Source organism: Bos grunniens, chromosome 20 (assembly GCF_055505025.1).
Source record: "Bos grunniens cultivar Pamir isolate PY7600 chromosome 20, Bosgru_T2T1.0, whole genome shotgun sequence".
In the NCBI taxonomy this organism is placed as follows: Eukaryota; Metazoa; Chordata; class Mammalia; order Artiodactyla; family Bovidae; genus Bos; species Bos grunniens.
The window spans coordinates 60,238,172-60,260,876 of record NC_141184.1 but is presented as its reverse complement, the minus strand read 5'-3'; the positions used below and the strand labels follow the sequence as shown (position 1 = coordinate 60,260,876).

At 38.5% G+C, this 22,705-nt stretch overlaps 1 protein-coding gene and 1 long non-coding RNA gene across 2 annotated transcripts in view; one reads left to right on the top strand and one right to left on the bottom strand.

Annotated features, from left to right (window-relative positions):
* LOC147350476 (uncharacterized) overlaps nucleotides 1-22,515 on the top strand; it is a 48,428-nt gene extending 25,913 nt beyond the window's left edge. The window contains exon 5 of the long non-coding RNA XR_015148942.1: nucleotides 22,239-22,515. This is a non-coding gene — a long non-coding RNA (uncharacterized LOC147350476). The remainder of the gene's footprint in view (nucleotides 1-22,238) is intronic.
* PIK3R1 (phosphoinositide-3-kinase regulatory subunit 1) overlaps nucleotides 1-22,705 on the bottom strand; it is a 455,332-nt gene that overhangs the window by 281,131 nt on the left and 151,496 nt on the right. The gene's annotated exons all lie outside the window — the stretch shown is intronic.

Genomic DNA, 22,705 nt, shown 5'->3' with positions numbered 1-22,705 from the left:
TACACACACATACACACACATACACACATTATACATATATATACATACACATGTATTATATAAGTATGTATACACATATCATATGTATACATGGTATATGTGTATATGTCATGTATACATATGATACATGTGTATGTATCACATACATGTGTATGTATCACAAATACAACATATGTGTATCTATATATATATGCTATATACACATATATACACATACATATTTTGTGTATGTATAGCTATGCTATATATATAGTATATACAATATATAGCATATTATATATACAATATATACTATATGTATATATAAACATATACATATTATGTAAATTATATATTAAATGTATAAACACAAGTAATGTTCTTAGTCACTCAGTTGTGTCTGACTCTTTGTGACCCTTTGGACTGTAGCCCGCCAGGCTCCTCTGGCCATGGGATTTTCCAGGCAACAATATTGGAGTGGGTTGCCATTTCCTCCTGAAGGGGCTCTTCCCAACCCAGTGATCAAACCTGCGTCTCCTGTGTCTTCTGCATTACAGGTGGATTCTTTACCTGCTGAGCCATCAAGGAAGCATACAAGTAATATATAATATTAATACATTACTATTATATACCCATATTATTTATATTTTAATAGTTATAACAATTATATTTAGAAATTATGTATATGATATTAATATAATCATAAGTTGGGGGCTGAGATGGTGCTTGGAGAATACACATATATACCAAATACACAAATACATACATAATTCATGTATAGTACACATAATATACAATATATAGTATTATATATTATGTAGATATGTGTGCATCCTTCAGGCAGTAACCTGCATTTAAAGAGTTTTAATTAATGCTTTACTCTACTCTCTTAGGCATTTAGCAGAGGGGAACTTACACTATATGGACACACACCCCCATTCTCAGTATTACAAAAATTACCTACTTTTTTAACAGTGACTACATATAATAACTATAGTGAAAATATTTTTACAACAGTCCTAACCTAAAGATGGGCATTATAAATGTTATGGGAAGTTAAAGAAGATTCTCCAGCAGGTTGAAAATTTCCCACAAAAACTCTCTCAGAACTCAGGATTTGTGAGACATGGGATTTGTATGGCACTCAGGATTTGTAAGACATTTGTTATCTTGTGTAGGAAACATCAGGTTGGACGTCATCATTTCCCTTATTTTTGCAGATGATGATCACAGGGAAAGCCAAGTATGGAAAAACCTGAGCAAACATTAGGGTAAGACTGAGTGCAGCATAACACAGATACTGGGTATAAAGAAGGTATAACCCCAAAGTAACTTCCTAAACAAGTGTTTCCATCCTCATCATACCTTCTGACAAAGGTCAGGCAGCATGACGTGACCAGCAATAACAAACTGTAGCCCTTGGCTTTTGTGCTGGCCCCTGTTTCCTTCCTGGGATGTACAATAGTCTGCTCGAGATTACATAGGGGTGAGTTAGCAAAAACCTTTAGTCTAGATTTTCTAGGTCTTGATTTTTATACAATTACACTTCCCTACAATATATACATTTCTGACTAAAAACAGACCGAAGGAACGTAGTGCTGTATCATCTTATTCATGCATTGGTTGTACTGGAGCATTGTTTTTCCTCTGACTCCCCTCCCACCCTGAACAGAGCTACAGAAGAATGCTCTGCCTTGGTCAGCAGGGGGTTTTTCAAGAGTGGGTGGGCTGTCCCCATTAGACCGTCTAATTCCATACCACTGTCCTTATTGATGGGGCACATTATCAGTTTGCCATTCATTAATATAACTGGGTATAGAACACTTTCATGGGAAAACAGACAGAAAAAACCTGCTTTCTTAGAGCAGAAATCAGAATCACTTGACTATCCTCGCCAGATTACCTAAAAGTTACGCCCTCACATTTCTTCCCCAAAGCTCCTTGTGTAACTTCTCGTGTCCCTTATCCGTCCATGGGTATCTACCATGATGAACATCATAAAAGGTAGAGCTAATGGACTGAGCCACACAACTGACTGTTGGTAGACTAGAACTCACTGATATAATTCAAAATTAGAAAGATGATGACTTTGGAAGTGGGATGTCTGTGTGAAAGATGAGAACAAAGAACAAGTAACATTTCTAATTTGGGTCTGACAATGCCGGTGAAGTTAATGGGAAATAGAACCAGACCTTTTTCTCTGATGACAATCATGAATACTCATTTTAAAGGCAGAAGAAATGAGTCCAAGAGCAGAGATCATTATTCAGTTCACCAATCCTAACTTCAGTTACTAGGCTCGGCTGTATTATTGAAAAAGTTATTTCCCCTGCCTAAATTAAAATCAATTTTTTTGCCATTAGCCTGTTGTTTACCACTTCCCACCTGTGGCTAGTCAGAATGAAGAACCTCTTTTGATGACCAGAATCAGCAACTCTGTATAGGAGGTAAAATCATGTTCCAGAATCTGCTTATAAGTCAAAATCTTGAGAATCTATTGAAGCGACGTTCTCCTTTATCAAATATTCACTTGCATGCATGTGCACACACGCACACACAGACACACACACACTCTGCCATGTTGGGGACCCATGGGTTCATAGTAGCAATATCATGGGCCTTCATGGACTAGATGAATAGCTGTGATGTTGAATGTGTCCTTGACTCCCCTCCTCCTCTTCCATCCCTCGCTAAGCTGCCCCTTTATGGCCTCCTCCTGATCTTCTGCCCCTGGCTGTCTTGATCCCTCTCACTCTTACTGCAGCCAAAGTCCACTATCAAACTTGTCCACCTAGCCCGTTGCTCACCTGCTTCCATCACTTCCAGGATTTTCCTCTAGTCACGGATAGAGCCCCCACAGTCTGGGCCTTATCTCTGCATCCTCACCTTTCCTCATATCCTGACTGATACCCAATGCCCTGGAAGTTTCAGACTTTGTGAAACTTCCTGCACATATTTTTTTTGAGCCCATAATATTATTTTTAGTAGTCATATCAGCCTAAAACCCATATACCCTCCTCACTCCTAGTCTTTATTTGGTTAATTTTCTTTGGCCATCCATCATGTCTTGGATATATCCATATTGCTTATCACACTGCATTCTAATTATCTGCTTAGGTTTCTGTCTTTTCCACTAGACTGACTGTAAGCTTCTTGAGGGTAGGCCCTTGTATCTTATTCTTACTTGTATCCTCAGATATTAATAAAGGGCTTTTATCGAGTAGGCATTTGATAAGCATTTGATTGTCAAATGGATAAAAAATGAATAAAGAAAAGATGCTTAATATTTAATCACTGACTTTTCAACTCACTGTGCTGTCCCTTTTGGGGTAAAAGGTAGTCATTCTTATGCATCTCCAGGATGTAAAAGGGAACACATATAGAAAGGTAAGCTAAATGAATGGAGAAGGAAATGGCAACCCACTCCAGTATTCTTGCCTGGGAAATCTCATGGACAGAGGAGCCTGGCGGGCTGTAGTTCATGGGTCACAAAGAGTCAGGTATAACTTAGTGATTAAACAACAGCAAACTAAATGAAATGAAATATGTGAAAGAACTTAGTAGAGTGCTTGACATTGCATAATGCTCAATGCTGATTCTTTTCCCCCTTACATTAAATTATATAATTATATAGAAATTTAATTTATTTAAAATTTTATTACATAAATTCTTACAAAATGTAAAGTTATATTATTTTATATTTAAAATATAGCTTATAAATTGTAATATAATATACAAATATTTTATTAAACCATCTTTCAAAGTAGAACCAAAAATTAAGGAAAAATATTTTATTGAAGTTAATCAGCAGTTATTTTGAACATTCTGTCTACATGCCAACCACCATGCTAAGGTACTTCAGAGGGCAGGATTTGGATTTCCCTGCCTTCAGGGAGCTTATAATCATGTGGACCTCACAGTAACTGAGCTCTCCATCATGATTTCTCAGAACCCTGGAGCTACCCAGTACAATTTTAAGTATATGTTTCTAGATCAAAATTAACTGTTACTTCATCCTTGTTCTTTTTTTTTTTTCAATCTGGAAAGAAGTCATTATTTTTATAAAATCATGGATGCCAGGGACAGAAATGATCTCTAATTTTAGATCTTATCTAAGAACAATTTATAAGGCACATTCTGTTATACATGCCATCATTCAGACATAGATTATTCAACCTCAGCCTGATCTGAGACTGCCTCTCTGGTACACCCACAAGAGAGGAAAAGGTGAAATGCCTTTGACTTCTTGGGGCTAATATACTCAAAGTTTATGTGGGGAGGAGGCTGCATGACTGTCGTCACATGGGGTTGGGGAATTGGAACTATGAACTCCAATGAGAATGTGGATGTTGGGAACTTGACAGTAAATTCCAGCTAGCCCTAATTAGATAAGCAGGCACCAATTCTCCCAGGAGAGTGTCCTGAGGGCTTTACTAACTTACAGCTGACTCCCCAGCCTCTCAGGCCGTAGCCCTGAGAATGTTCCCTGAAGGCACAATCTTTCCCAGGGGTTGAGCAATCCCTGACCCAGGCAGGAAGGTTATCAGTTGACTTGGCCTCTCCCTGGGTGGAGTCAGAATTAGTCTGACTTCCTTGAGCCCACAGTCCTTGTGTTAGGGATGAACCCTTGGCACCCCACAGCCATCACTCATGAATCCACCTCCTTGACCATATTCCAGTCTATACAGCTCACTATCTTCTGCCTTGGTTTCCTGAGTTACACTCACTCTGTTTTCCTTCTTGAGGTGTAGTTGTGCTATGAATCCAAGGCAGCTCAGAACCCGATGAGCTTTCCATTCTTTCAGCCTCTGAGAGATTACACTTGTCTCTGATAGTCCAGCCACTTCCTGGTATCCTGGTTTAAAATGGATAGCTTATCTAGACATATGGCACCGCCACCTCCATCTCTGTTCAACTCTCCAAGTGTCTCTAGTTTTGATGATGTCAGAGTTTGACACTCCCCTTTGGACACTGACCTCACCTAGATACCTCCAGAGCCCTGTGACTTTCTTCTGAGACTCGGCATGACTCACAGTATGGGTTACCTCCTGCCGCAGAGGTGTGATATTCTAGGTGTCATCCTGGGTCACTCTCAGATGGGGCAACGACCACCAACAATGGATTTGGGTGTCCCTATTCCACTTACATGTTGACACAGAATCTCATTTTGTGGTGGCGATTAAGACATGATATAGAAGGGCACAGAAGAGGGCTAGGAGAAAATCAAACACTAGCCAGCGAGAGCAATGTAGGGAGAGGGGATTATACAAAAGATGACGGAGGAGGAAAGGGAGCTGGTCATGGCTCTTGCTATAACCCAGAGGCAACCTCAGGTGTGGCTAGTCTGGATGGGGAGAAGCTGCAAACATTTGCCTGCAACAGCAGCCCTTCTCTTTTTATGTGTGAAATTAAACAGGTGAGAAAAGTTATGGAGAATGTCCTGTAGCAACTCAGCTGTGCTACAAACCAATCCCCCTGTCCTGACAATCAGCTAGGAAGAAACACAAAGGTAAGGTGATTTTGGAATAGGGATTTGTTGTTCCATTCGGAAATGCTTTCTACAAAATAACAATCTCCTTTTCTCCCATCAGAGAATAGGAATGATGGGAACATTTACATTTATTTCTTCTCATTTTTTGCTGCTATAAATATTACAAAGTAATAAGTAAACAATAACTTGCATAACATTCATAAAGAGAAAAGAAGAACATACTAGCAGTTTTACTGGGCAAGCACTAAGTGATTTTCCTTCTGATTTTGATTTGGAGAAGGGGTACGAGATCTTGGAAGAACACAGACATAGGTGTCAAATGACTGTTAAAAGATGAATCAGATTAAAAATTTGTTGATTCTAGTTGGGCTGTGCCAAACTGGAAGTGGTTAGGAGCTCTACCCACAGGAGCTTGGGAGAAGACTTTCACAGAGAAAAGGCAGAAACAAAGAAAGGAAAATATTGATTGGCTATAGTCAAAAGCCTAGTTGACTGTTTGCAATTGATTGTCCTTAGGTTGGATTTCCTAACCTGGAAATGATACGTTATCACTTATCACTCCAACCTTCTAGGCTTAGAAGTTGGCTTGCTTAATTTGGGCACCAGGGCATTAGAGCCCCCCAGTCCAATGGCCTCCTTGGTTAATTAATTTAACTTGACCCAAGTTCACACTCTGTCATTAACTAGCAGTCTATCACTGCTAGTGATATTAAATATTCTTATTTAAAAAAATGTTCATATTGAACAAAACAGATATTAACATAGCAAAACTCCAGGTACTTATCACTCCAAGTTAACAATTTTCTAAATAATTTATTTCTTTATTTGGCTGTGTCAGGCCTTATTTATGGCATGTGGATCTTCATTGCGTCATGTGGGATCTTTCTTTGTGACGCAGGCTCTCTAGTTGTGGCTTGCGGGCTTCCTTGCTTTGAGGCACGTGGGATCTTAGTTCCTCCAACAGGGATTAAACTCACATCCCCTACATTACAAGGTGAATTCTTAACCACTGGACCATCAGGGAAGTCCACAAATTAACAATCAACATTTTGTAGTAGTTATTTCAGATTTTTTAAAATTAAAAATGACCAGTTTCCCCTCCTCCTTCTTAGAGTTAACTCCTACTTTGAGGTTGGTGAATATTAGTTCTATCCACATTATAATGCACTAATTCGTTCTTTAGCAAAATAGTGTTATTTTTTGTGTTTAAAAATTTTACATAAATAATGTCAAAATGTTTATATCAGCTTCTTGCTCTTAAATGGATGATTCTGAGACTCATGCATACTGATACTATAGAATGGAATTCTAATCCATTCATTTCAACTGTCACATAGAACCTCAGAGTATGGCTATCCTATAATTTGCTTAGTTATTCACCTGTTTGATGACCATGAAGCCTATTTCCATTTTTAAATTATGAAAATTATGCTCCAATGAACATTTCATGCATGTCTCCTTGTGCACCGGTGCAAGAATTTCTCTAAAGCATATACTCAGGGGTGGAATTTCTAGGGTAGAGTGAAGGTACAGCTTCAAATTTGCTGTGCAATGCCGAACTGTTCTTCAAAGCTGGTGTACCAAATAATCCTTCCAGTGAGAGTTGCCAGCTTCCCTTCTCCCCAGATTCTGGTTAAACTTGGTACTGCCAAACTTGGACATTGCTCCCAATCCAATAGGTAGGACATATTATCCCACTGCTGTTGTAATGTGTATTTTCATATTCATATATTTTTTTGTCCAGATAGATTTCTTTTCCTGGGAATTATATGCTTCTATGTGCATCAATCGCATTCCTAGCAGGAAACAGAAGGCACACTTAGATTAGAATAATTTAAAGGGACTGTTTACACAGTTGAGGGCAAAGGTTTTTTTTTTTTTTTTTTTATGGATAAGGAGCTTCTTTGCTAGCTGTTCAGTTCAGTTCAGTTTAGTCGATCAGTTGTGTCCAACTCTTTGTGACCCCATGGACTGTAGCACCCCAGGCCTCCCTGTCCATCACTGACTCCTGGAGTTTACTCAAACTCATGTCCTTTGAGTCATGAGCTGGATGGTGATGCCATCCAGCCATCTCATCCTCTGTCGTCCCCTTCTCCTCCTGCCTTCAATCTTCCCCTGCATCAGAGTCTTTTCCAATGAATCAGTTCTTCACATCAGGTGACCAAAGTGTTAGAGTTTCAGCTGCAGCATCAGTCCTTCCAATGTAGTTCACTATAAAGGTTTTCATTTTTTATTTGTTGAGAGAGAATGACAGTCTGTTAAAAAGGAAGAACTGTGATGTTTAAAGGTCTCTCTTTTTCCTTTTCCATTTTATTCCTGGCAGTGGGATTGGGAAAGAGTTCTGGGGCAGCAGGAATTTTCACTTTGAATTTTCTCCCCAAAAAGGGTACCACTGGTTTATCGTCCAAGAAAGATCCCCTAACTCTGCTATCTTCATTGCGAAATATGCTGTTCACATTTTGATGGGGGCGATTTTGCTGCTGTATCTCATGTTGAGTACTTCTATTCATTCATTTTAAATTATGTATCTCTTCCTTCTACTTTTCCTCCTTCCTTCTTTTCCTCTGAAGTCAGTCAAAGCTGTGTTCAAATTCCAACTCTGTCACATAACCTCTCTAAGCTACAATCAAGCTATAAGAGCTTCCTTATCTGTAGGGGAGTAATAATACATACACATATGCATAGACATTTATACAGACATATGGTTCACAAACATATGCAAACTGGGCACATACCATATGCTTAACAAATGGTAGCTTTCTGTTGCTGCTGTGAGTAAACACCTACTATAGGAACCTGCAATAGGCACTAGGGATAGAAGATAAATAAGGTTTAAGGCCTGCTTTACAGAGGTATTTGGATATATTTGTAGACCAAGAAGTACAATGATGTATTTTAGTCACCATGACAAAAGTCTGAAAAAGATGAAAATGGGGCTGAAGGAAGGAAACTGGGAGGAAGTTCAAAAAAATCTTTAAGAGGAAATGATAGTGAATCAAATGCTAATGAGTAAGTATCTCCCAGGCAGACTGGTAGAAGTTTTCCAAGCAGAGTCTGCTCTATGAGCAACAGTATGATGAAGTAACTCATCCTATTTAGAAGCAAGCAGATTGGCACATAAGGTGCAAGCCAGGAGAATAGCTGAGAAGGTATAAGGTAAGAAGGAGGGAGAGGACAGAGGCTTTTCAATGCTATTCTATGGAAAATGCATTTTGAATAAAGTCCTGTGCACATAGTACACATAAAAAGTTATTCAAGGGTTCACAGCAGAAGAGTAGTGTAATCTGATTTGCATTTTTGGAGGAAAAAATTATTCCAGCATCATTTGGCAAACTAAAAGGGTTTGCATAGTGTTTAAGAGTCTGTGCTCTGTTGGCTGACAAAATAGGTTGGAACTTTTGGTCTCCCCACTTATTAGTTTTGTCAACTTGGGCAGTTTATTTAACCACCCAAAGCCTTATGTAAAGCCTTACCCTGTCTGTAAAACGGAAATAATTATATGCTTATCTCAGAGAGTTGTTGGAGGATTAAATGACATAATTCACACAAACCACTTATGTAGTGCTTGGCATCTAATAAGCAAAGTTAGGAGGTAGAAACCCAAGGACCTTCCTGAGTTTATAAGTCTTTGGAACCATCTTACTCTATCCCAGAAGAGAGCTTACTCTTTTGAATTGCCTCAGTCCTCTCGACTAGCTATGGGGCTAAATTAATTCTAGTAAAGGAAGGGAAATAAATATACAAAGTAAAACAGAAATAAAAGACAACACCAACTGATAAAGAGTTTGTGATCTTTTCATGTGATGAAACAGAATGTGCATAAAAAGATTTCAGAATATGGAAATGCAAAGACGCCAAGTAGATATAATGCTAGTGGAAGGACATCAAGACAGAATACAGTGAATTTGGCCTCTCTCTGGGAACCATTGCTGAATGAGTCAGTCGTGGACACTGCATAATTCATTTTTATGACTTGCATTCAAAAAAATTTTCAGTGCAGGCCTAAATAGTCCATCTTGAATATTTAAATTCAAAACTAGTGTATGACATTGCTACTATATCTGTCTTGGCCTTGTTGAAAAATGGAGATCCTAGAGAAAAGATGGAAGTAGAAGAATGGAAATGGTGACACTGGAAATATTCATTTTCCTGGCACTTTTCCTCTAGTTTGGTATTCACTCCACTCCAGTGGATGTAAATATGGCTTACAATTCCTTGGACAACGTACAGACATTTCTGGGCTTCCCTGTTGGCTCAGCTAGTAAAGAATCTGCCTGTAATGCAGGAGACCTGGGTTCGATCCCTGGGTTGGGAAGATCTGCTGGAGAAGGAAACAGCTACCCACTCCAGTATTCTGGCTTGAAAATTTTATTTTTCAAGATGAAGTTAAAAAAAATCAAGGAAAAGAATGTCAGAGCATGTGTATATGAGTGTGGTTGCATAGAGGGACACACCCCAAACAGGGCGCCTCTCATGATGTACAACCTGGATACACAATTTGCAGTCAGTCAGGATCTAAGACCTTGAGCAAGTCCCTTTGCTCCTGTAGCTTCAGATCCTTATGCCAAGAAAGGGAGTTGGGTTAGTAGATCTCTGAATCCCCTTCCAATTTTAAATGCTATAAATTTATATTACTTGCTACTATTTAAGATGCTTAAAAATCAAACAAAATTCAACATGTACTTTCTAAGAAAGGTAGTGTTTATCGGTTTCATAAAAAGCAAAGAATGAGAAAACGAGAATAGCAACTCTATTGAAATTTCAGATTTTTACATGTTCAGGGTGAATGGGGTAATGTACCACAAATATGTCCTTGTAGGAAAAGTATACAGTGATTCTTACAGGATGGGAAATGGAGTGGTGGGGTTGGGATAAGAGCAAATCTTGCCCGTAGGCTAAATCTAGTTCATTGCCTGTTTCAAGCAGAGAAGTCACGGACTAAGGTCTGTGTTTCAGAGAATTGCTTCTAGTGCAGTGCAGAGGGTCAATTTAATAGGAAAGGCAGACCAGTTTGAAAAGCATTCTGGGAGACAGGAGAAGAAATGGTAAGGGTTTGGACCTGGGCTGTAGTCAACCTGGCTTACAACTGAGATTTCACTGGAACATGGCCAAGATCATTCATTTAAATTTTGTCTATAGAGGCAGAGGTGCGTAGTTACCTTAGAGACTGTACTGCCCACAAAATTTAAAATGTTTATTCTCTGGCCCTTTACAGAAATCTTTGCAACCCTTACTATAGGAAATCAAACTAGTTTGTCTTAATTACTACTCATGGAGTCCTGCCCTTTATGTAAGATAACTCCACTTGAGGAAGGGTTTGGAAGCTCCCTCCAACTTGAGGACTCAGCAAGGACTGCATCTTGACACTACTTTTCATGGGTGTGGCCACTGGATCTTTAAATCTGACTCACATTGGCATTTCAGGGGGCCCTTGAGCTAAAAATGACTCTACTCAACAAGCACCTCTTTTCTGAAATGATATCAGTGATGGGCATTTTAGGTTAGAGAGCCTTTGGAACCGGGGACTTGGTCTCTTAAAATAACTGCCGAACTACATGCTGCTGTGATGTGAGGGGCAGACTCGGTGAAGGCCATGGCCGAGAGGATGGCTGGTGTAGAGCAGGGTGGTGATGCCCTGATCCAGGTCCTTATCATTTCTTGACCTGACTCCCAGGATCTCTTTAATTTTACTTAATTTTATTTTCTTTAACTTTTAATTTCCCTTAATTTTATTTCCTCTGTACCCCTTCATGTACCCTGTGACTGATTCTAAATTCCATAAGGGCAAGATCTGAGTGCAATTTATATTTTTATCCACTGCCTACTCCACTCCCTTTGTCTTTTTAAATAATGAAGATGCTGAAGATGTTGTCCGTTCCATTGATTTCTGTATTGCCAGGACCAGTGGTGCTGGAACAGTATGTGCCTTCAACCATATTATAGAGTGAATGGATGAATGAGTAACTGTGCTTTTATAATTAAAAATAATGTTTTTTGAAACTAAAACAGGATTGAAACAAAATTTGTATTTAGCTTAAAGGATACTACCCTAAAGATAAGGGAAAAAAGATTCTGATAAACTTGGGTTCTTGTCCTAGGTCTGCTGCTATGTGATAATAAGGAAGGTATCTTCCTTAGAAGATACCAAGGAAGGAAACTTTTGGTCTCATTTTCTTCATATGTTACAAAAAAGGAAATTAGTCTTTAGGACCTGTACATTTCTTTCTGCTTTAATGTTCTTATTTTATTGCGAATCTCCAAGTCTTCTTTTAATGCTTGGTGCCAGTTAGTATAGTATCAGGATACCTTAAACAGCACAATGAATCAAATAGGAATTTGTCCTCTGAAAAGTTTTAATAGAAAATATGAGCTCTGAGAAAGGGTTTAGAGAAGGGAAAATGCTTTCTAATTAATTAGAATTTTATGGTGACCACAGGGAAAATTTTAGAAAAGTGTACTAGCTTAGGGGAGATGGGTGAGAAAAACAGCAAAAATAAGAGAATGAATATGAAAACAAAGGGAAAATATATCAGTTCTTCCCATGAACCGTCTTTTTCCATATATGCAGGTGACCCTACATTTCCATGTGTAAATTTTGGAGTTCAAATCATGGTGGGTACGGTTGTATTTAAACATCTATGCTTGCAACCTTGATGTCCATCAGCAGACGAATGGATAAGAAATCTATGGTACATATACACAATGCAATATTACTCAGCCATTAAAAAGAATACATTTGAATCAGTTCTAATGAGGTGGATGAAACTAGAGCCTATTATACTGTGTGAAGTAAGTCAGAAAGAAAAACACCAGTACAGTATACTAACGCATATATTTGGAATTTAGAAAGATGGTAACAATAACCCTGTATGTGAGACAGCAAAAAAGACACAGATGTATAGAACAGTTTTTTGGACTCTGTGGACTGATATGGGAAAATGGCATTGAAACATATAAATTATCATATGTGAAATGAATCACCAGTCCAAGTTTGATGTATGATACAGGGTGCTTGGGGCTGGTGCACTGGGATGACCCAGAGGGGTGGGATGGGGAGGGAGGTGGGAGGGGGTTCAGGATGGGGAACACATGTACACCCATGGCAGATTCAAGTCAATGTTTGGCAAAACCAATACAATATTGTAAAGTAAAATAAATAAATAATAATAATAAAATAAGCCAATCTGAAAAAAAATAAACAAACAAAAAAATAAACATCTATGCTTTGTGATTTTGGAAAAGATTCTCTCTCTTGCTCTCTGTCTCTCTGTCTTTTTCTCTCTCCTCCCACCTTTCTCTACCTCATTTATTTTTTCCACACTGACTCCATACAACCCAGAATATTCTCTCAGCTCCCAGATCTCTGGTCCATTTAATGCACATGCCATTTAGTAAGGGTTCAAAGATTAATAAGGCAAATACATTAAAATGCCCTTAGCTTGGTAGAAAGGCCTTTTTAGCTGGCTGGGAAGTTATGATTCTGTGAAACTCCAAGACTCCCAGGAGGAGAGCAAGGGGTCTATTTAATTGGCCTCTCCCTGTCTGTGTCTGCGCTCAAGGGCACAAGGGCACTTCCCCTGGGAGGTGGTGGGGAGGAACCATTTTGCTTCCATGGCGTGTGAAATTTCCTGTGAATTTTATTTTAGTAAAGATCAAGGCTCTGAAGAAGAGACTTGACTTGCTGACAGCTCCATAAATTCATATTCCATACTGTCTGTGCACTTGGTATTCAGTGGGAAGACTCCTCACTGTTCTAATTGTCAGCTACAGTGCCTGCTAGGAAAAAGTAACATCTCTTCAGAGGATCCATTTCTTACAATGAAAAGAAACCAATCAATCACCAGGAACTAAAAAAAAAAAAGAGAGATTAACTAACAGACTTTCATTTTTTAGATCAGTTTCACCTTTACAGAAAAAGTGTAGAAAAAACAGAGTGTGGCATATCCCCCCACCCAGGCCCCCCAGTTTTCCCTATTAACATCTTACATTAGTGTGTTACATTTGCTGCAATTGGTGAATGGTATTAGTGTATTATGTGAAATAAAGTTCATAATTTACATTAGGGTTCACACTTTGTGTTGTACTGTTCTATGGATTTTGACAAATGGGTGATGACATGTGCCTATCATTACAGAGTCATACAGAGCTGTTCCACTGCTGTAAAGAATCCCTTGTCTTCTATCTCTTCATCCCCTCTTCTCTCCTTCCCTTCCCCTGAACTCTGACAACCACTTTTTTACTCTAAGATTTGCTTTATCCAGAATGTTCTATAGTTGGAACCGTATAGCATGTAGCCTTTTCAAACTGACTTCTTTCACTTAACTGTATGCATTTAAGGATCGTCCAGTTCTTTTGTGGTTTGGTAACTCATTTCTTTTAATACCCAAATAATATTCCATTATATAAATATACCACAGTTTGTTTATCTACTGAAGCACATCTTGACTGCTTTCAAGTTTTAGCAATTACAAATAAAGCTGCTATAAACATTAGTGTGCTGGTTTTTATGTGGACAAAAGTTTTCAACTCATTTGCATAAATATCAAGGAATATATTGTGGATCATATGGTAGGAATATATTTAGTCATGTAAGAACCTGTCAATCTGTCTTGCCAAGTGGCCCTGGCATTTTGCATTTCCACCAGCAATGAATGAGTTCCTGTATTCCACATCTTCAACAGCATTTGGTGCTGTGGATCTGGGCCATTCTCACAGGAGCAGAGTGGTATCTCATTGTAGTTTTAATTTGCAATTCCCAAAACTCAGCAGTGGCAACAGGACTGGAAAAGGTCAGTTTTCATTTCAATCCCAAAGAAGGGTGATGCCAAAGAATGTTCAAACTACTGAACAACTGCACTCATAGCAAGGTCATGCTTAAAGTCCTCCAAGCTAGATTTCAACAGTACGTGAACTGAGAATTTTCAGCTGGATTTAGAAAAGGCAAAGGAACCAGAGACCAAATTGCCAACATCCACTGGATCTTAGAAAAAGCAAGAGAGTTCCAGAAAAACATCTATTTCTGCTTCATTGACTACACTAAAGCCTTTGACTGTGTGGATCACAACAAACTGTGGGAAATTCTTAAAGAGATGGGAATACCAGACCACCTGACCTGTCTCCTGAGAAACCTGTTTGCAGGTCAAGAAGCAACAGTTAGAACCGGACATGGAACAACAGACTGGTTCCAAATTGGGAAAGGAGCGCATCAAGTCTGTATATTGTCACCCTGTTTATTTAACTTATATGCAGAGTACATCATGCAAAATGCTGGGCTGGAGGAAGCACAAGCTGGAATCAAGATTTCTGGGAGAAATATCAATAGCCTCAGATATGCAGATGATACCACCCTAATGGCAGAAAGTGAAGAGAAATTAAATACCCTCTTGATGAAGGTGAAAGAGGAGAGTGAAAAAGCTGGCTTAAAACTCATCATTCAAAAAACTAAGATCACTGCATCTAGTCCTATCACTTTCATGGCAAATAGATGGAGAAAAAATGGAAACAGTGACCGTCTAGTCTCTTGGGCTCCAAAATCACTGCAGACAGTGACTGCAGCCATGACATTAGACACTTGCTCTTTGGAATAAAAGCTATGATAAACCTAAATAGGGTATCAAAAAGCAGAAACATTACTTTGCCGACAAAGGTCTGTCTAGTCACAGCTATGGTTTTTCCAGTAATCTTGTATGGCTGTGAGAGTTGGACCATAAAGAAGGCTGGGTGCTGAAGAATTGATGCTTTTGAACTGTGGTGCTGGAGAAGACTCTTGAGAGTCCTGTGGACAACAAGGAGACCAAATTAGTCACTCCTAAAGGAAATCAACCCTGAATGTTCATTGGAGGACTGATGCTGAATCTGAAGTTCCAATACTTTGGCCACTTGATGCAAGAACTGACTCATTTGAAAAGATCCTGGTGCTGGGAAAGATTGAGGGTAGGAGAAGGGAGTTACAGAGAATGAGATGGCTGGATGGCAGCAATGACTCAATGGACATGAGTTTGAACAAACTCTAGGAGACAGTAAAGGACAGGGATGCCTGGTATGCTGCAGTCCACGGGGTTGCAAAGAGTTGGACATGACTGACAGACTGAACAACCACCACCACATAGACATACCATCACTTCCTTCTCCTTTTGTCTTCATTGCTTTGCAGAGGATGAGATGGTTACATAACATTACTGACTCAATAGACATGAATTTGAGCAAACTCCAGGAGATAGTGGAGGACAGAGAGCCTGGCGTGCAACAGCACATTGGGTCACAAAGCTAGTGACTGAACTTTAAGAACATACAATATTGAGCATCTTTTCATATGCTCTCTTGCTATTTGTATATCTTTTGCCCATTTTTTAACTGGGTTGTTTATTTTCCTATTGTTTACTTTAAGAGTCCTTTGTATATCTTGGATCAGCAGGTTTTAATGAACTCCTTCTGTTGTGATGAGACTCATGGGAGCCACAGAGGTTACTAAGCATATCTTTCCTTCATTGGGCTCATGATTTATTTGAGAATCAGCACCAAAATTAATGCACATCAGAGAAGAGCATAAGACAACAGGTAATTGCCACCACAAATGCATTAATTTTAGTCTGTAAGATACAATGGAATCTACTTAAATTTGTTTTATAGCCTTCTAAGTAGAGTGGTCTAGTGGACTAGATAAAGGTCCATCTAGTCAAAGCTATGGTTTTGCCAGTAGTCATGTATGGACATGAGAGTTGGACTATAAAGAAAGCTGAGCAATGAAGAATTGATGCTTTTGAACTGGGGTGTTGGAGAAGACTCTTGAGAGTTCCTTGGACTGCAAGGAGATCAATCTAGTCAATCCTAAAGGAAATCAATCCTGAATACTCATTGGAAGGACTGATGCTGAAGCCGAAACTCCAATACTTTGGCCATCTGATGCGAAGAACTGACTCATTGGAAAAGACCCTGATGCTGGGATAGATAGAAGGCAGGAGGAGAAGTGGACAACAGAGGATGAGATGGTTGGGTGGTATCACTGACTCGATGGACATGAGTTTGAGCAAGTGCTGGGAGTTGGTGATGGACTGGGAAGCCTGGTGTGCTGCAGTCCATGGGGTCACAAAGAGCTGGACATGAGTGAGTGACTGAACTGAACTAAAGTAGAGTGGAGTGTCACAGGTTTCTCATTTTTACTTATTTCATGGTTATCTAGATCCCTTTCTTCCACTCCACACATACAAATTGGCAATTAGGAGGCTAGTGTTTGATGCGATTTGTGGAGGAACACCTAGTTTTAGGTTTAGGTTATTTTCTAAATCTGTCTTATAATAAAAGTTTATTTTATTTAGCTTGTTAGTTTATTTTATTTAATTTTTCTTCCAGAGCCCAGAGAGTTTTATATTTAAAATTCACATTATAGAGATGTCAGAAGGAAGAGAAAGAGAGAAAAGACTTCAGAAAATATTTGAAGAGGTAATAACTGAAAACATTCCTAATATGGAAAAGGAAACAGTCAGCCAACTCCAGGAAGCACAGAGACTTAGGCAGGATAAACTTGAGGAGGCACATGCCTAGACACATAGATATCAAACTGACAAAAATTAAAGACAAATAGAAAATATTATAATAAAAGCAACAAGGAAAAAGCAACAAATAATATATAAGAGAACTCCTATAAAGTTATCAGCCAACTGTTTAACAGAAACTCTGAAGGTCAGAAGGGAGTGGCACAATATATTTAAAATGATGAAAGGGAATGATCTACAACCAAGAATACCCAGGAAGGTTCTCATTCAGATTTGACAGAGAAATTAACAGCTTTACAGAAAAGCAAAAATTAAGAGAATTTGGTACCACCAGATCAACTTTGCAACAAATGCTAAAGGAACTTCTCTAGGTGGAAAAAAGGCCACAACTGGAAACAATAAAATTATGAATGAATACCACAAAAAAAAAGGAAGAAGAAGAAGGAAATTACAGTCACTTGCTCCAGAAAGTGGGCATAAAAGAACAAACCTGAACATAATAAAAGACTTATATGCAAACCATCCGCTAACATCATACTCAACAGTGAAAAGCTGAAAGCATTTCCTCTAAGATCAGAAACAAGACAAGAATGTCCATTCTTGACACTTTGTTTCATCATAGTTTTGGAAGTCCTAGCCATGACACTCAGAGAAGAAAAAGAAATAAAGAGAAGCCAAATTGGAAAAGAAGAAGTAAAACTGTCACTGTTTGCAGATGACTTGTTACTACACACGAAAAATCCTAAAGATGTTACCAGAAAGCTACTAGAGCTCATCAATGAGTTCAGTAAAGTTTCAGGATCCAAAATAAATGCATAGAAATCTGTTGTATACAGATACACTAACAATGAAAGATCAGAAAAAGAAACTAAAGAAACAATACCATTTACCATCACATTATAAAGAATAAAAGACCTAGGAATAAACCTACCTGAGGAGGCAAAAGTGCTATACTCTGAAAACTATAAGATGCTGATAAAGAAATCAAAGATGACACAAGCAAATGGAAACATACACTGTTTTTGGATCAATGTTGTCAGAATGACTATACTACCCAAGGCAATCTGCAGATTCAATGCAATCCCTATCAAATTACCAATAGCATTTTTCACAGAACTAGAACAAAAAAATCTTAAAATTTTTTGGAAACATAAAAGACCCTGAATAGGCAAAGCAATCTTTAGAAAGAAAAGGAATGGAGCTGGAGCAATCTGCCTCCCTGACTTCAGACTACAGACTATACTACAAAGCTATAGTAATCAGAACAGTATGGTACTGGTACAGATAAAAGCAGAAATACAAGTCAAAACAGGACCGAAAGTCCAGAAATAGACCCATGCACCTATGTTCAATTAAACTATGACGAAGAAGGCAAGACTAGATAAATGAGAAAAAGACAATCTCCGCAATCAGTGGTGCTGGGAAAACTGGACAGCTAAATGTAAAAAATGAAATAGGAACATTATTTAATATCAAACACAAATAAACTCAAAATGGATTAAAATAAACTCAAAATGGACCTGTAAGACTGGATACTATAAAACTCTTAGAGGAAAATACAGGAAGAACACTCTGATGCAAATGTAGCAATATGTTTTTCAATCTGTCTCCTAGAGTAGTGGAAATAAAAATAAAAATAAATAAATGGGACCTACTTAAACTCAAAAACTTTCGCTTGCAAAGGAAACTATAAACAAAATGGAAAGACAGCCGCAGAACGGTAGAAAACATCTGCAAATGATATGACCAACAAAGGATTAATCTCCAAAATTTACAAACAGCTCTGGTGGCTAAATATCCAAAAAACAACCCAATCAAAAATGGGTTGAAGATCTACAGAGATTTTTCCAGAGAAGACATACAGATGGTGAACAAACACATGAAAAGATGCTCAACATTGTTAATTATTAAGGAAATACAAATCGAAACTACAGTGAGATATCACTGCACACCAGTAAAACAGCTATCATCAAAAAATCTACAAACAATAAATGCTGGAGAGGGTGGAGAGAAAAGGGAACCCTCCCATACTGTTGGTGGGAATGTAAATTAGTGCAGCCACTATGGAAAACAGTATGGAGGTTCCTTAAGAAACTAAAAATAGAGCTATCACATGATTCTGCAAGCCCATCCCTAGGCATATATCCAGAGAAAATCATGGTTCAAAAGGATACATGCACCTCAATGATCACTGCAGAACTGTTTACAATGGCCAAGATAAGATATGGGAGCAACCGTCATCGACAGATGAATGGATAAGGACGATGCGGTACAATTACACAATGGAATCTTGCTCAGCCATAAGAAAGAATGAAAGCATGCCATTTGCAGAAACGTGGATGCACCTGGAGATTATCATACTAAGTGAAGTAAGTCAGGCAGAAAAAGACAAACATAATGATACTGCTTATATGCAGAATTTAAAAAATGATCTCATTTACAAGACAGAAACAGACTCCCAGACTTAGAGAATGAACTTACGGTTACCAGGGGGAAAGATGGTTGCAGGCAGAGACAGATTGGGAGTTTGGGATTGACATGTGCACAATGCTATATTTAAAATAGATAGCCAACAAGGATCTACTATAGAGCACAGGAACTCTGCTCAATACTCTATAATAACCAAAATGGGAAAAGAATTTGAAAAAAAAATAGATACATGTATATATATAACTGAATCATTCTGTGTATACCTGAAACTAACATTGCTGTTCAACTACATTTCAATATAAAACAAAAATTAAAAAAGAAAGCCCAAGGAATTTGTTGAAGGATGTACCACTGATTTCAACTCATACCAGGGTATTTGACTCCAAGTTCAATGCTCTAGAGTGAAGTTCTGTCTTATGGTCTGAAGATTGTTATCCATAAGTGACACTGCTTAAAAAGAGTCTAGATCACTAAGTCATGTTTATATTGTGCTTTATAGTTATCTCTAGCAGACTTACTTATTTGTTTAACTGCATCTGTCATATTTATTCACAGCCAGATTTCCATTATATTGAATTCATTAAGTTTTATAAGATTTTCAAATTTAATATAATCAGTTAAAGATATAGGAAATAGTAATTGAATACATTAGATAAAATTAAGTGAAAACAGAATTATTAGTGTGACTAATTTTGCTATGCAAATGTACTCAGATATAAGAAATAATATTGGAAATTTATAAACTAAAATGTTAACAGATATTATGTCTAGGAGATAGCATTATGGATAATTTTAGATTATCTTTTTTTCACTTTCCAGATTTTCTCCAGTGACCTGCTATTTTTGTAATTAGGGTGAAGATAGACAAATAAATGCCATTAAAATGTTACTATAACCTTCTCTGGAGAAGGCAATGGCACCCCACTCCAGTACTCTTGCCTGGAAAATCCCATGGATGGAGGAGCCTGGTAGGCTGCAGTCCATGGGGTCGCTAAGAGTTGGACACGACCGAGCGACTTCCCTTTCACTTTTCACTTTCATGCATTGGAGAAGGAAATGGCAACCCACTCCAGTGTTCTTGCCTGGAGAATCCCAGGGACGGGGGAGCCTGATGGGCTGCTGTCTATGGGGTCGCACAGAGTCGGGCATGACTGAAGCGACTTAGCAGCAGCAGCAGCAGCAGCAGCAGCAGCAGCATAACCTTCTTTGCTATAAATTCTCCAAGATTCTTTGGGCTGACATTAACTGGAAGTGAAGATCTCCACCATTTCTTCTCTGTGAGAAGAGGACATCATGAGGATATGAAATGGAACACACATTGACCACAGCAGCAGAGGTGCATCAGTAAGGGTTCCTAGGATCCTGCCTCCCCAGAGCCCCTCAGGCCAAGGTTGAAGCCAAATTGGGTTTTGTAGAGATTTTACCCAGTGCTCAGGAAGCAAAATTGTTGGATAGTGAACTTAAATCAGGTCCAAAACAGAACCAAAGAAACAAAATTCACCTTCAAAATATGGAGGCAAGAGCAGACATGTGGCTCAATTTCCAGTTAGGGCTGAGCCAAACTGGAAGAAAGGAGGTGCAGAAAACAGGAGCAAAATGGGCAGGAAAATAAGGAGTTTTGAGCAGTTGTTATGAACAAGTCTATAATGGCTGTAACACCTCCAGAAGGGTTGACTGGCTGGTTGGTTATCTTATCCTTTGTCTGGGGTAAGGACGGATGGAAACATCCTAAGGGAGAGGCCCACAGGCTTGCATGTTATAAAACTATATATATGCCCATGCATGTTCTGTATTAATAATATATGTAGATAATGCAGTTAAAACAACCTAATTACAGTCATCCAAAGTCTTTGCTGGAGGAGATTTGGATGGGTATTATAATCTGAGGAATAGAGGAAATCATGCCACTAGATGTTCATTACTTTTTGTTAAATTTTTGGTGATCTAGGATTCCTCTTAATAGGATTTATTACGCTCATCATCTTAACTCTGCTGAGCCCCTTTCTGACACAGTGAAAAGTAATCTTTCCACCAAAATTCATTCCCTCTGACTCATTTTTCTTGCCCTCTAGAGAAGTTATTGATATGCCATTTCAATTGATTGCTAATGCTAAGGTCATACTGCTTCCCAGGAGTATGTGCATTTCATAAAAAAATTAATAACAAAAATCCTATCCCCAAATAATGAATCTCTGATGGCATAAATTTTACTTCTTCTGAAAGAAGCACTAAATGGATTTTTATCAGGTCTTCCCAAATCATACCACTTAAGAAGACTCATTCATGGCCTCTAGTCCAGAGCAAGGCACACATGCTCTCTGTATCTTTAAAGGCACCACCCAGGTCCTAACAGTTTGGTTCAGCACACTTTTAAGAAACTTGCTCAAACCTATTCATCTTATCATAGTTATCCTTAATGTTTGGGAGCCAGTGCTCTTTTAATTGTCTGGAGCTCTATGATCTTTGTTTAATTAATGTTTGCACAAGTTTTAAGAACTTTTATTGATGGAAAATATGACTCAGAGTGACTTGCTGCATACCATGTTGTTTTGAGGTCCTGATACCCAAAGATCTTAATTTTCTTAGGAGTACTTGGGTTCTAATGGCGTTGTCTACTATTGGTCTACTAAAAGTGTGTTTACTTTTGCCAGAAATTTTTGGTAAGTCATGAGTTTCAATTCTAGAGAAAGAATTTCATTACATAGCCAGAAGCCAGGTCCAGAACTGAAGAAAACTTTAAGGGTTTTTGATAAGAGCCTCCATCATCCATAGCAAAAGGAGGGAAATCTTTTGACCCTGGTGGATGAGAGAAAAATCATAACATTTCCTTTGACTTGCCATTCCAGTGACTTTGAACAGACTCATCAACAGGACAAACAAAAATGAAGTTTAGACTCCCTTGTCTAAAGCCAGAACTACATCTATTCAATGGAATTTCTGCCTATGGAACTCAGAGCTGCTGCTAAAAAGCACGTGGGGAAGAAGTGACATGAATGAGCACAGTCAATCCCTGGTCGTTCAAGCACTGGCTTTGCAAAGTGTGGAGCAGCTGAATCTCGGTTCCCCTTCTCTTCAAAGTAGTGACTTTCAGCCCAGATCCCTGCAATTTCTTCAAAGTTCACATTCCTTCCTCACAAAGTATGATCGGAGATAGGAAGAACTTTTTCTGAGTGTGTATTGGTTGAATGTATTCTTTTAGAGTTGGATTCAAATTTTACTTTTCCCAGGAGGCTTTTCAACCCCTTAAACAGAAAATCCAACTGAAATTCTTTAAAGTCTTTGCAAGAAGAGATCTGAGTCCTGTGTATTTATT